Below are 15,589 nucleotides of genomic sequence, written 5' to 3' on the forward strand. Positions count from 1 at the left end.
TTTCAGGACCTGAAGGTATGATCCACCCTGACTCCAGGAGACCCTAAGCAGTTCCACTTTTGGGCCTCAGGAGGGCTGCAAGCCCTAATGGAGATGGCATCTGAGCCATTGTGCTCCAGGGTGAGATGCCCATGACCCCAGGACACAGATAAGGCCACCGTCTGGGGCGCAGCCAAAGACCCAGGGTGAGAGTGCTGCAGTTTTTTAATCCAATAACTTTTCTTTGAATTCCAAATCCCTCGCCCGCACTTTGTTCTCCTTATAAAAAGGGCCATTTTAAAATGGAATTTAAGATGGTCCATTAGGGTGCCAACCCACCGTTTTCTCAGATTACCCACCACCTGAATAAGGCGCCCATAAAGATTCAATCCCTGTCTCTGCTTATTGGGTCTGATAGGTGACAGTCAGCATGAACACTGGCTTTCTGGTTTCAGATAGGTGCACAAGAAGTCATTTTGAATGAATAAGCAAGTGTGTCAGCTGCCTTCTGGCTTCATTGCTGTTCATTGCACCTCAGCTTCTGATGATTACCTAAATTACCCTCTTCCCCCCTTTCATTCATTCATTCATTCATCTGTTTGACATTTATGTCTGTTCTGTACCAGAAATTGGACATAGAGCAGTGAACAAAACTAAGTCACTACCTCTTTACTAGCCAGGAAGGCAGGCAATGAATACATAAACAAATAAAAATATACTCTAATGTTAGGAGCTATAGGATACCAGAATATGCCACCCCAAAATGTGATGTAGGAGACCAGAATATGTCCCAAAATATGCTTGTTTGACACAAGGATTATTTTGAGCTGATTATGTTGACAAGCAGCAGACACAGGAGAAGCTCTGAAAAGACAGTAAAAGACATACTTTAGGAAGGAAAATTTACTTTTACAAAGGAAATCTCCATTTGTAAAGGCCTCTCCTCTCTGTACCAGGAAGGGAAGGATGACTAAATCACAGGAGACTCTTATCACTGAGGAGGCACCTACTTAAATCTGCATAGCAAACCTCACTCTTGTTTACCATACTTGTCCTGGTCACCTTCCCATAACTTGCCTCCTGACACCAACACCATTTTTCCTTTGTTTTAGCTGAAGCTGGTATTTAAGTCCAAGTTCTAAATCACCTATTTGAGTTACTTGTCCCTGAGTTTCTCCCAGGTATGTATGAGATATACATATTAATAAACTGGGTTTTTCCTCTCTTTCTTTTTAATCTGTCTTCTGTTACGGTGGCATGACTGGCATGTTGCTGCACTCGGCAGTACAGCCCGCTGTTGCCACCCTTACACCTGATCAGCTGGACTCTGTTGGAGGTACTCATGTCAATGGACAGACTGTAGATCTATTGTTTCAGCTCCTGGTTGGGTTCTCAGCACTGCTCCTGTAACGGGGCACTGCCAGGGCCCCCCCAAAGGGTATTTGTAATGGGGTCCAGAAATTGGAGTGTCCAAGAAAAATATATTCTCCCCACCCCAAGACAGGCCGTCATAGGGGATGGGAGCCTGGAGCAAGGACATTGAGAATTACTTTGCATGTCAATAACAGCTGGATAGCTTCATTCCTCATATGCAAAGATGGTTATTCTGTATATCCCCAAGGCTAATGAGGAAGGTTTGAAAGACTTAATACAGAGTGCAACAGAGAGAGGAGAGACAGGGCCTGCAAGAGAGACAAAGGAGAGACTCTGGGGAACAATGTGAAGACCACGTGAGAAGAAAGAGGGGAAAAAGGACTCTTGCTAGTGGGCTATGAGAAGGTGCCACATGGTTTTGGATTAAGAGCTGGAGATCACGGTGACACAGCGGATGATGCTGAGATCCGCGAGAGGCCTGCCCAGCCGAGCCCAGACTTCTGTTTTCTTACTTCTGAAGGACGGTACCCCTGACCGACCTAACTGGGCAAAAGGGGGAAGGCAGGACTACGTGTGTTGGTGGGTGCTTTAAAGGGATCTTGAGATTTAAGAGCAATATTTAGCTATTACTCAAACCTGTATAACTTTTGAATAAATAGTTCCTTTCCTTTTCACCAAACTCTGCCATTGAGAGCCGTAATTCTAAGGGCAGAGGGCAAAGGACTGACAACTGAAGGACCCTGGGGAAGGGGGGTCGTTGTTTCAGTAATAGCATCTGGGCACCCCCCGCCCCCCCGCCCCCGGCATGGGTCCGTTTGTTCGGTAACACTCCTATTGCTGTTAACTCCTCCCACTGGCCATGGCCGCCCTTCCAAACATTCATACTTCACTGAACCAAAAGTAATATTAGGAACAACAGCAACAAGTAACATTTATTCACACTTTCTATGGCACATGCTAAGTTTTCTTTTTTCCCATACATTTATCTCATTTAGTTTTCATCTAGAACGCATAGGTTAGGTACTATTATTTTATAGATAACAAAACTAAAGCTTAGAGAAGTCAAGCAACTTGACCAAGAACCTCATAGTAATGGGGAGCTAAGAGTCACTCCAAAGCCAGGCTGTACTCAACCTACTCCCAACTCTAGCTCCATCCTTACTGGCAAACTACCTCGCCTCATCGCCTACTTCATTCTCTCAGTAAACCAAAAGTATGGAGGTGGTCAAACATGAAAGCCCTCAGATTACTGACATAATTACCAGCCAAATTTCATCAAATCTAAAACTTATTAATTATAAGAAGCACTGTTATCCCATATAACCTTAAAAATGTTATAATTAAGTCATAAAACAATATTAAGACATTTCCTATATAAGAGATGTTTTAAGGTAAAAATAAACTGCTGGAAAATTAATGATTTTTTTTACCATTTAAAAAATTATTTTCAATTGCAGCTTCCCTTGAATAGTATTTTGTATTAGTTTCAGGTGTACAGCATAGTAATGAGACAGTCATATACTTTACAAAGTGTTCCCCCTGATATTTCCAGTACCAACTGGTATCATGTATAGTTATTACAATATTATTAACTATATTTCCTAAGTTGTACTAATGCTTTTTTAAGTATGGCATCACCACACCCATCTTCTCACTGTGTCAAAAGATGAGGAACCCCTTCTCAAGACTATAACCTGCTTTCTATGTTCTTTATTTTTTTTCTCATTCTTGACCTTTTTCCATTGATTTTTTTTTTCTTTCTTTCGAGTGTTTTCAACTCTACCTCTCTCAGACTAAAAACATTTTCAGGTCTTTTTCATCTTGAAAAGCATCTGGTAGACCTATGCTACGTCATCTTCTAGCTATTATTCCATGTTTCTTTCTCTCTTATTTCTTCTTCCCATCTGTCTTATATTTATGTTGAGACCTACAAAGACTGAGACATCAGATATTTGGGTCCTTATAATTATGAAGCCTAGTATTTGTTTGCAGCATCTTTGTTATGAGCATATGTTGTGTTTTTCTCTGCCCAACAAATCTTCCATTGGGGAACCAATGTTCCCCACACTGTCCCACTAAAACACTGTTCAGCGTTTGTATTTCAGGAGCACTGATGCCTCAGTTCCTTCCTTCAAGAACGGGCATGTGATCCAGACCTGATTAGAAGCTACATCAAGGTTAGCATTGGCCTCAGGTTGAACTGGGATGCATATATCACCTAAGCCAGACCAATCAGAACTTTGCCATGAACTTTTCTCTTGGAGTTCTCAGGAAAGATGTCCTCTTTCTGCCAAGATTGTCTTTGAAGTACCGGTGGCCATGTGTTCACCATGCGGAAGTAGTCTATGTAAAAAATGGAGAAAAATATTGATCCTGTTAGGTAGCTGAGGTGGCTAAGAAGGGACCCGGGACACTGAGGTCCCAGCCCCAAGGGGAAGGGTAGAAGGGATTTTAAAATGTGTAGCAGACCTCTGGGGGAGCGTGAGTCACCTGCTGATCTGCTCCAAGTGTCCTGGGTGTCAGATCAGGGAGGGTCAATTCTGTAGAAAGCTTGAGGGAGAGGGGTGGGGCCAGTGAGGATTCAATCAGTTTCCAACCGGATGCCAACGGCTGTACCTCAGTTGCTTCTGATATGGGGAATCTCATGGTCAGGCATTTAGCCGGTGACATATACCTAGACTTTTCAGGTACTTGAGCTAATAAATTTCCTTTTTGTTCCTGCCAGTTGATTTGTATTTCTGTCATTTGCAATCAAAAGTTCTAATGCACTGCTCTGTGTTCTTTTCTGTGGTGGTCAGTCAGGTGTGACTACAAGAAGAGACAAAGGAGAGGCACACACAAAAACATTTATCATACACACCGGTCTAGACACAGGGGCTTACCCCATGCCACGCTGGGTCCCGGGGGAAGGCTCCAGGATTTACTCAGGTGGCAGAAGGTCGGAGCAAGGGGAAAGCTGAGGCTAGAGTCTTTTGAGTTTAGGTAGGAAAGGGAAGACAGTGCAGGGTAAACTGCTCAGGATTAGCTAGTTTGAATAATTATGGTGGGCTCTGAACTATAAGGGTGGTTGGTCTCTTACTGCCTGACACCTGAACTAGAATGATTAAGCAAAGGAATGTTGTCCCTTGGGCTAAAGGGCCTGGTAAAGGAGTTCTGGCTCTGGATGGGTTAGTTTGCATATCAACAGAAGGCTTCCAGCTGAGCCCTTTGCTATTTCTAATAATTTTCTAGCCTGAGGATGGGTAGTCTCTTCTCAGCCAGAAACCCTTTTTTCAAGGTATCAAAGCATCATAATATATAGAAAATAAAAACTACATACAAAATTTAAAGATTGAGTTTCACGGAGTTCATATGCATTACGCACATTTTACTTGATTCTATAGTGGTGAGGGGAGTGGTATATCTTTGTCTTGCTCACAAGTAAATTTGTGGGAATGAGCATGTTCTAGGCATATAACAGGTGCTCAAAAATATTGGTTGAATGACATGAGCAACATGTATGTTACCACTTAACCCGTTTTTTAAAACAGAGGCTGAGATCAGAGAGCTAGGAGTTGGCCGTTTCTGTTCTGCATTTGAGTTGGATTTGAATGGACTTGGTTATGGGGGCTGGTGAAAGCCTAAATTGGAAAGGGACAGAGCGGGATGGATTTAGATTACAGTGCCAATGTCAAATCCATGCCAGTCTTTTGTCCTGGAGTTCTAAAGCAGGCCTTAACAGTCTCTCCCTCAACTTTTGCTCCTTTATAATCCACTATCTACTCAACAGCCACAGTGATCTTGTTGTAGTGTCAGATCAGATCCTATTACTCTTCTGCTTTAAACACTTTAGTAGTTTCCTTTTACTTTCAAGGATAAAAACCCAAATTCTCAACATATGATATAAGGTCCTTATGATCTGACTGGCTCCTGCCTGTGCTTTAGTTTCATGTCTTCCTATTCTTCTCTGTATTCTCTCTGCTCCAGCCAAGCAGCCTTTTCTAGAAAAATACAGTTCTCTCCCAACTCAAAGCTTTACTCAGCTCCTTCCTTCAGTCCTTATCTAGTTATTACCTTGTCAATAGTAAGTTCTCAGTTCCAACATCATTTTCTCCAGAGCTTTCCATGTATTTTCCTTCCCTACTCTCATTCTAAATTGGTCCCCTGTTTTCCACTCTTGTCCTTGTGTTCTGATTTAATAGCACCTGTCAGTTTGTTATGATTATTAAGTATGGACTCGCCAAAAGACAACTAGCATGAGCTGTTGATCACACAAATCTTAAGAGATATCTCAGAGGGGCGAGTCAGGAGCTGATATGTATGGGGTTCTGAGGTATAGACTCAAGTGATTTTAAGAGGATCTGAGATTGGGCAAAGTTCTTCATACAATAATTTTCGATTGGTGAATTTAGAGTGAGGTCAGAATCTTGAAGCAAATCTTTAAATTTTTTTTTAAATTTTCTAATTAGTTTACATTCAATAGTATATTACTTTCAGGCGTACAAAATAGTAGTGAAACTTTTCTATAACTTACAAAGTGATCTCCATAAGTCTAGTACTCATCTGGCACAATATGTATTTATTACAATATTATTTTTATTTTTGTAATTGATTTTGAGAGAGGGGGAGGAAGGTAGAGAGAGAGACAGGGATTCGTTTTTCCACTGACTTATGCATTCATAGGTTGCTTCTGGTATGTGCCCTGACCGGGGATCAAACCTGCAATCTTGGCATATCAGGACAATGGGTCCTGATAACCTTGGGTCCAACTTCTTTGGGACTCTCTGAGCTTCCTGGATCTCCTGGAAGTCTATTTCCTTGGCCAGGTTGGGGAAGTTCTCCTTCCTTATTTTTTCAAATAAGTTTTCAGTGTCTTGCTCTTCCTCTTCTCCTTCTGGCACCCCTATGATTCAGATATTGGAACATTTAAAGTTATTTCAGAGGTTCCTAAGCCTCTCCTCATTCTTTTGAATTCATGTTTCTCCATTCTTTTCTGGTTGAATGTTTATGTCTTCCTTCTGCTCCCAATAGTTGATTTGAGTCCAAGTTTCTTTCCCTTCACTGTTGGTTCCCTGTATATTTTTATTTATTCCACTTTGCATAGTCTTTGTTTTTTCCTCCATTTTGTGGCCATGCTCAACCAATTCAGTGAGCATCCAGATTACCATTGTTTTGAACTGTGCATCTGTTAGGCTGGTTATCTGTTCATCACTTAGATCTATTTTTGGAGCTTTGATCTGTTCTTTCATTTAGGCTATTATTTCTTTGTTTCAGCATTGGAGGAGGCAGAGCCTTAGGTATTCACCAGGGAAGGGCAACCCAGGTCACTGAGTTGTGACACTTTATGTGGGGGAGAAATCCTAGAGGGAGCAATGCCACTTGCTCGGCTCTTGGCAGGCTGTCAGTCACAAGAAAATTGGGCCCTTCTAGTGCTGATTCCCAGGTGGGTGGGTTTGTGTACATTTTAGGAACCTGTGGCTTCCTCCGGTGAACTCTCCTGTGAGTCTGGGAGTTTCTCCTGTCGCTGCAACCCCCCCACAGGCTTTTACCTCAAGAGGTTTCAAGGCTTGCTTTTCCTGAACTGGAACCCTGGATTGCGTGGTTGGTTTCGCTCCCCGGTTTATCTTCCCGGTTTACCCGCACGCAAATGTGGGACTGCCTGGTCCTCCAGCCACAGCCTTGCCGTGCGTCCTCTCCTGGCTGCCCATCTCCGCTCCTCCTACCAGTCCGGATGAATGTTTCTTCTTTAACTCCTTTGTTGTCGGACTTCCATTCAGTTTGATTTTCTGGCAGTTATGGTTATTATTTGTTTTTAAATTTGCTGTTCTTTTTTTGGTTGTGTGAGGAAGCAAAGTGTAACAACCTATGCCTCCATCTTGGCTGGAGGTCATAAGTTCCAATTTGTACTTCCAAATCCTTTCACTGTTTTCACCCAACTCCTTAATCCTCCTTCCATCTGGCAACCATCAGTTTGTTCTCTGTATCTATGAGTTTCTGTTTTGATTGTTTATTTTATTTTTTAAATTCCACATATAAGTAAAAATCATATGGTATTTGTCTTTCCCTGACTTATTTCACTTCACATAATACCCTCTAGGTTCATCCATGCTATTGCAAATGGTAAAATTTCGTTCTTTTTTATGGCCAAGTCATATTCCATTGTATATGTGCACCACATTTTCTTTATCCAATTGTCTATCGATGGGCACTTAGGTTGCTTCCATATCAAATGTTCTTCTTTGTCTTTTATTATAGCCTTCGTTTTAAAAGTCTATTTTGTCTGATATAAGTATTGCTACTTCAGCTTTTTTTATTTTTTATTTTTTTGTTCTCATTTGTATGAAATATCTTTTTTCACCCCTTTCAGTCTGTGTGTGTGTTTTGATCTGAAGTGGGTCTCTTGTGGGCAGCATATGTTAGGGTCTTATTTACTTCTCCAATCAATAATCCTGTGTCTTTTGATCAGAGAATATAATCCATTTACATTTAAAGTAATTATTGATAGGTGTGTAGTTATTGTCATTTATTATTCATATTTTTCTTACCTCCCCCCCATTTCCTTCTTCTTCTCCTCCCCCTCCCCTTCTCCTTCTCCTCTTTCTGCCCCTCTTCCTCCTCCCCCTCCTCCCCCTCCTCCTCCTCCTTCTCCTTCTTCTTCTTAGAAGTCCACTTAACATTTCTTATAATATTGGTTTTGTGGTGAACTCTTTTAGCTTTTTTTGTCTAGGAAGCTCTTTATCTCTCCTTTGATTCTAAATGGTAGCCTTTCTGGGCAGAGTAATCCTGGTTATAAGTCCTTGCATTTTATTGATTTGAGTATTTCATGATAATACCTTATGGCCTGCAAAATTTCTATTTAAAAATCAGCTGACAATCTTATGGGAACCCCCTTGTAGACAACTATCTTTCTCTTGCTACTCTCTTTGTTTTTAACCTTTGGCATTTTAATTATGATGTGCCTTAGTGTGGGCCTCTTTAGCTGCATCTTGTTTGGGACTCTTTGCATTTCCTGGACCTGTGTATCTAGTTCTTTTGTCAGGTTAGGGAAGTTTCCCATCCTTATTTCTTCAAATATATTTTCAATTCCCTGCTCTCTTTTTTCCTTCTGGTAACCTTATGGTGGGAATAATGTTATGCTTAGAGTTGTCTCAGAGGTTCCTAAACTATCCTCATTTTTTAAAATTTGTTTTTCTTTTTGTTTTTCCAATTGGATGTTTTCTGCTACCTTGCCTTCCAGATCATTAATTCAGTCCTCTGCTTAATCTAATCTACTGTTGATTCCATCTAATGTATTCTCCATTTTAGTTATTGTATTCTTCATTTCTGACTGGTTCTTTTATGGTTTCTATCTCTTTATGTGAGTTTTCATTAATTTCATCTATTCTTCTCCTTAGTTCATTGACTGAATCATTTCTGACTGAATCTTTTTTATGCCGTTGAGGTCCTCACTAAGTTCCCTGAGCATCCTTATAACCAGTATTTTGAACAATGCATTTGGTAAATTGCTTGCCTCCATTCTTTTTTAGTTCTTTTTCTGGAGTTCTGTTCCTTCATTTGGGACATATGTATTTGTTTCCTCATTTTGGCTGCATCCCCATGTGTTTATACATATTAGGTAGAGCTGCTGTATCTCCCAGTCTTGGCAGGGTGGCCTTATGCAGTAGGTATCATGTGGGGCCCAGTGGTACAGACTCCCTGGTTACGTGAGCTGGGTGCTCCAGGGGTGTCCGTTGTGTGAATTATGTGTGCCTTTTTGCTGTAGTTGCTTTGTTTTCTGCTTAGCATGTCAGTAGATGGGATTGACTCTCAAACTGACTGACCATGACTGCATTTCAGTTATTGTATTCTTCATTTCTGACTGGTTCTACAGTGGACAAGCTGTTGTGCTGAGGCTTACCCCATGGAGTGGAATTCACTTTAGTAGCACTCTGGTGCCTGCTGAGTCCATCCTTTGTGTGATTTGTTTGTGGAGCTAACTGTATGGTGCTTTGGTGTGGTCTGAAGCTGGCCACTGGGTATGTTAGTTCTGGGACCTCTTGGGAGGGGTTCTGGTGCAGGCCAAGGTCAGCAAATGCTTGTTCCCAGTGCAGAGCCAACTAGTAGGAGCTACAAAGTTATCTGTGGTTGGTAGCTGGTTGTGCTGTATAGGAGGTGCCCGGGAGAGGCTATGATGTGAATTGAGACTGATTCCCACTAGTACCAGGGGCCGTTTAGCAAGAGGTTCAGGCATGCCAAACCAGCAGCTGCTCGTTTCAGACTCATGGACCTTTGAGAGATTTTACAATGTGGACCAGAGCTGGCAGCTTCTGAGGAATAGCTGCTGAAAAAGATTCAGGCTTGTGCTCAGGTTGGGTAAGGTGGGTTCTCAGGTATTCAATAGGGTGGGGCAGGTTTGTTAGAGATTCAGATGTGCTTCCTGTCTGTACCTGCAGACTGAGTGTGGAGAAGGCTCAACAAAGGAACAATGATGTCTGCCAGTACTTCTGTCTGTACCTGCTGGCTAAGCAGAGTGGAGGGATTAACAAAGGAACAATGGCACCTGCCAGCATTTAATCCTGGACAGAGCTTCCCCTCCAGTCCTCCAGCCCTGAAACCAGACAATTCATTTCCTCCTCCAAAATGTCCCTAGTTGAGCTGCTGCCCCAGTGCTAGAGCTCAGAATGACCGAGTCCATCAGTAATGAGTGAGTAATTTCATGGGCCCTTTAAGAGGAACACCTGGGACTCCAGAAGCCCTCCATCTCACCTGGACAGAATCCCCACTTATTTTCACAGCCAGATAATGTGGTGACTCCTTTTCCTGGCACTGGTGGAGTAAACTGGAGAGCCTAGTGTGGGACTAGGCCTCCCTGCTCCTCAGTGGGGACATCTGCAGCCAAGATATCCCTCCTGATTTTTAACCACCACACATGGGTGTGTGATCTCCCTGTTTTGCATCTCTGCCCCTTTTACAAGTCTCAGCATTGCTTCTCCTTTATATCCTTGGTTATAGGAGTTCTGTTCAGCTAGTTTTCAGGTGATTCTCAAGGTGATGATTCTATAATTTAGTTGTAATTTGGTGTAGTCACAGGAGACAGTGAGCACAGCATTTACCTACTCCACCGTGTTGACTGGAAGTCTCAAAGAAAACTTGAAAAGTGAACACTTGTTTGACAAGTGAGAAGTTTGCCAGTTAAGTGATCTATTTTCTGAGAAGTTGACTGTTTAAGCAGCTAGAGTTCATTTAAAATTACTTTTTTTGAAGTTTCTTCAACAAACAATAAAGGTATTTTTTGGTATAGAGCTCCCTGGGCAAGAATTTCTGAACCAAATAATGAAGTTATGTCAATAGCTGTATTCCCCACGTAAGGAATATAAATATGAACAGTCTTGGTTCTCACGATATACCTGTGTTAACATCACCCCTTCATCAATAGCACTTGTGGCAATTACAACCTTAAATTTGATTAACTAATGTCCATCTTTGCCGGTAGCCTTTTTGCTGTGTAAGGGTAGATTCCATATCAGTTTTGCTAACCATTTTAGTCTCTCTGTTGGTCACAGAACTTGGAATATAAAAAATTATTCAATGAATATTTGTTAGTGTTGAATGAGGCTTTGGACAATAGCCTGGATGGGAGGAGGATGGAGAAGAACTCACAGATTACTTTGCCTTCAGTCCTTTGTTAAGTGGTCCTAGTAATGCTGAGGAAACACATTTAGAAGGTAAAGGTAAGAAGTTTCATTTTGGAAAACTGAGTTTCATTTCCAATGGGAAATACACATCTGGAATTCAGGAAATAAAAAAAGCTAGGGCAATATATGCACATTTTATGCAATTTTTTTTCCAAATGACTTAAAAATCAAAGTCATATGAAGTCAGATGACTATCATTGCTATAAATCTGACTTTCTCAGAGAAAAATCTTCCTATTAAAACTTTTATTCAGTCAGTCAAGGGCAAGACTAATTAAAATGTACTAGGCAGTGAAGATGATAATAAATACAGAGAGAGCACCTTCTGTGTGCCAAGCTCTCTTCTAAGTGCTTTTGCGCTATTAACTCAGTAAACCTCAAAATAACTCTATGAGGTAAGTGCTATAATCATCTCTTATTTACTAACAAGAGCCAAAGAAATGAGAAAAAGCTGCTCGCAACTACATGAAAAAGCTACATTAACATCGCTTTCTATTCTTGGAAGTTTTTACCCAAGATGATAAAAGTGCAAAATGTGTTTCAAAAAACACCATGAAAATGTCTGAAGAATAGATAATGCAATGGAAAACTAGATTGTTTATCAAAGGGTTGTTTATTCATAGAGAGTCATGTTAAAACCCGCTCTTGTTAAACTGTATCACAACTTGGCCTAGTCTCAAGCAGGTCTCCACACCGAAAAATCTCACCTGAAATTATACTGCCTAAATCTTATTAATATCCATCCTTGAAGTCTCACTCTGAGACACACTAAGATTATGTCACAATGGTGTTCTCCTTTACTGCACTAATCAATAAACTTGGCTTTGCTTGACCAATAGGTTATTTTGGTGGTCTTTTCAGGGAGTCAACAGTTAGTATAACCAAAAGATTAATGCCTAGTGCCCAGTGTTTTGCTAATGTGTTCCTTGATTTTGTGTGGAGAAGGAAGTAAGAGCAGGGTTTACTACTGAAATGGACTCCTACCTCACTTGGATAAAGAAAGTTAAGTTTTAAGAAAATTAGGGAAAAATTCGTTGTATCTGTTTCAGAGCTCAGTATAACATTAAACTGAATTAAACATAAACCTGGACTAAAAAGACACTTAAATGAAGACTGCTAAAAACACTGGCCAGGTGAGAATGAAGGTTAGAATGCTTAAGGTCCCAGGTACTATGAGGCACAGAGATTAAAAGTAGTATCTTTGGATTCAGAAACAGGTTTAAATTCTAGTTTCATTATTTACTAGTAATTTGACTTTGGACAATTAACCCCCCAAACCTCAGAAGTTCATTTAAAATTGAACTGTTAAATAGAAATAATGTCAGCACCTGCATCATAGAGTTAATAGGAGTGAATGCGACAGTGTACGCCAAGAGTTCATCACGGTGCCACTGGTGATATTTGCTGCTGTTATTATAATTCACTATGGGATTTATTTTAGGGCTTGGGAAGAGGGAAGATAAGATCAATGCTATACTTCAAGGGGATTGAAGAATTCAGAGAAAAGAAACAAAAGATTTTACCAGCTAAAAATTCAGGATTGGATTTTTCTGTAGCCCTCTAGTGTTTTTCCAGGTACAGTGGTTACCAAGGCTAGAGGGGTGATTCCCCAGCTAAACTCGCTCCACCTAACATTCAAGCACTGTTTACCTCTCAAGAAGGTTGCCTAGGCAGAGTGTAGGACTGTAGCAGAAACTTGACCTTAAAAGTTTCTTGAGAATTTAGAACCCTGAGAGAGATATGGAATCTCTCAATAAGAAATGCCTAAGTGTTTGTTTTGGTGGGGATATGTAGGAGGTGAGTACTGCTGTTTTCTAGATGTTATTGCTATTGATGCAAAAGAACAAGAGCTCACTGAGGCCAAGGTTGTTCTTTTCTAAATTTGCTTATTCACCTGACAAGCGAGTCTCACCCAGAAGTATGGTGAGGAGGCATTAAGTGAGCCCAGTACTTACTGCGAACCATGGCAATTTTACGTCTGGCCTCCAAGATGAATAATCTTGGGGAAGGGAGGCATTTTTCTCATTATTTATAGAACTATAGGGCTAAAGTCTATTTTGTATTTACCATGTAACCCTAAGGGCTGCTGCTTTGCGTGCATTTCCTCATTTAGTCCTCACAGAACTTTCCAGGTATTATTATTCCCATTGTTAAAATAGAATTTGATTTGCTTTTGTTGTCTTACTAAGTACTCACCAATTTGTGAAAGAATCCTGAGACCAAGAAAATTCAATGCTTTCTAAGCAGACAGGAGAGATGTGGTGTGGTGTTTGACTGCATTTGCAAACAGAGTACAGCAGAGAGAATCAACAATAACCCATTTAGAGTAGAAGTGACAGGACAGATAGATTGCTGGTTTAACGTGAAGGACTAGCAACCTCTATTTTAACTGTGAGCTTAAGTAGTAACTGCACATTCAGGGAAGGGTCTCTAAGTATAAAGACACAGCTGTAAGGATGGTCTTGAGATTACGAGACTGGAAAAGGTCAACTATTTTCTGATTCTAATGTCCCACTTGGGAAAATTGGGCAGTTTTTCTGACACAAATAAGTATTTGGAATAAGGTTACAAGTTGTAAAACAGAATATTGTATGTATACTTTCATACCCACCTCCAATTTTATTTTGCATGACTCGATTTTTAAGTTAACACTATCTCAAGATGCAATCCACATGGGATTTAATACTTCTAATTCCATCTCTTAATCTCTTTATGAGTAACAGGAGAGTCATTTATTTCTGTGCTAGTTCATATCAACCCTTTCTCAGAACCAGTCAAAATATAAATAAAAGTTCTTCAAAAGTAACCACAGGGCGATATGAGAAAACATGCCAGTGTTGTGAGGTAAACATAAATCCTTTCACAAATGGTCTAACTTGTTGAACTGTGAATTTCCAGGTTTCAAGCTTATAAGATTCATTAGACAATTTAAAAAAAGAAACACCACCCTAGGAAAAAAAAGCAATTTGCCCAACTCTTGTCAAACCTCCTTCAACACAACTTCACAACCATTTCTGAGCACTGGCACAAAGTTGAAAGAAATCAGAGGAGAAAGAGATTGTTAGACAGAAGTCTTCAGAAAGTAGGTGGGATTTGAATTTGGTCTTGGGTGTGCGAGTGGGGTCAGGCGGGGGGCAAGGAACGGGGTTTGGAGTAGGGGGCATGATTGACAGGCAATTTGGACTGAAGGGGGAATCGTGGCTGTTGGGCCCTGATAATAGGTGCAACGCAGCACACTTGCTGGTTTGCTTTCTAAAGAGGGCCACTAAAAATTGGCTGGAGAAGTTATTTCCTTTGCTGTTCCTCTGCCCTCTAGACACACCCTTCGCCTTTTTTCTGTTCTCCTCCCTGGCAGGCAGGCCAGTAGAGACTATAGTTACAAAGTCCTTTCTTACTTTCTGGTTTGGTCAATGAGGTGACTTGTGAGAGATCCAAGGGAGGAAAGTGGTACATACGAGGGAACTTACGTTCAGGCTCCCTTCTTGTAGGGTCAGCTGGGGTTGCTGCAGCCACACAGGAATCTCACAACTTCTCTGGGACTTTGGTTTCCGAAAACCACTTCATCTCCTCTTCAGGTTGGGTCTTAGGGTGGAGAGAACCCAGCTTGGGTACCACCTTGAACCCAGGAGGGGAACCAGGTTTATGCTCTGGGGTCCCACGCTTCAGGCCAAGGTTGACTGGAAGAATGTTTGGACAACTGACCCAAATTAGGCCCATCAGGTATTCTTCTGGGGAGTCTGCATTAAGAAGCCATCCATGTGGACTGGAGAGGTGAACTCAGGAGTGTGGTGTGCCATTTTTGCCCAGTAAGTGGTCTGAGAAGCAGAGGAAGTTGGCTTCTAGATAATTTTGCTCATTGAAGTTGTTGAGTTCTGAATGTTTTTTCAGTCCTTGAGTCTAGTCCCTCCTGAGGGCTAGATAATTCTTGTCCTTAGCTCCCATGAGAGAACTCTTTTCTTCAGTAAACACTACACCCACACACTCACAAATACTTTTTTGTCAGTTTAAGTGTGTTTGAGTCATTTTTTTGTTACTTGCAGCAAAAAGAACTAATAGTAGTATTTAGCATGCGTGTCAGACTTCATATGACTTATCATGTTTAATCCTCTCAACTACCCTGACAAGTAGTTTTCCTGTGACTCAGATCTCTCTTAGCTTAAAAGTTCATTCTCTCTAAGTGTCCCTTAATTTTTCCTTGGTGTCCCCAAAGGAATGCCTCATACTTTCCCATAAACCAGTCTGTCAGCCTCAGTCACCTTCAGTCTGTTCTGTCCTTTTTTTTTTTCACTTGCAGACATCATTGCACAATGTGAGAATGACAATATCTGTATCCAAGATCTCACCTGCAGATGCTGCTAAGTGTTCTAGTCACTGGGGTGCTCAATCCTTTCTGAATCTGGTAAGGAGAGAGGGAGGATGTCTCTTCTCCCTCTGTGTCAGCTCAGCCCTTCAGCAGTTCTTCACGTGGCCAGAGGCTCAGCAAGTCTCCTCATGAGATCTATGAACTAGTGGCAGAGCTTTCCCACTGAGTGTTATAGCACAGTCGTGAACCTCAAAGTTACAGGGGGTATTGATCTTCCTGGC

This window comes from Pteronotus mesoamericanus, unplaced genomic scaffold (assembly GCF_021234165.1).
Source record: "Pteronotus mesoamericanus isolate MK-2021 breed Mesoamerican mustached bat unplaced genomic scaffold, CSHL_Meso_final contig_56, whole genome shotgun sequence".
NCBI lineage: Eukaryota > Metazoa > Chordata > Mammalia > Chiroptera > Mormoopidae > Pteronotus > Pteronotus mesoamericanus.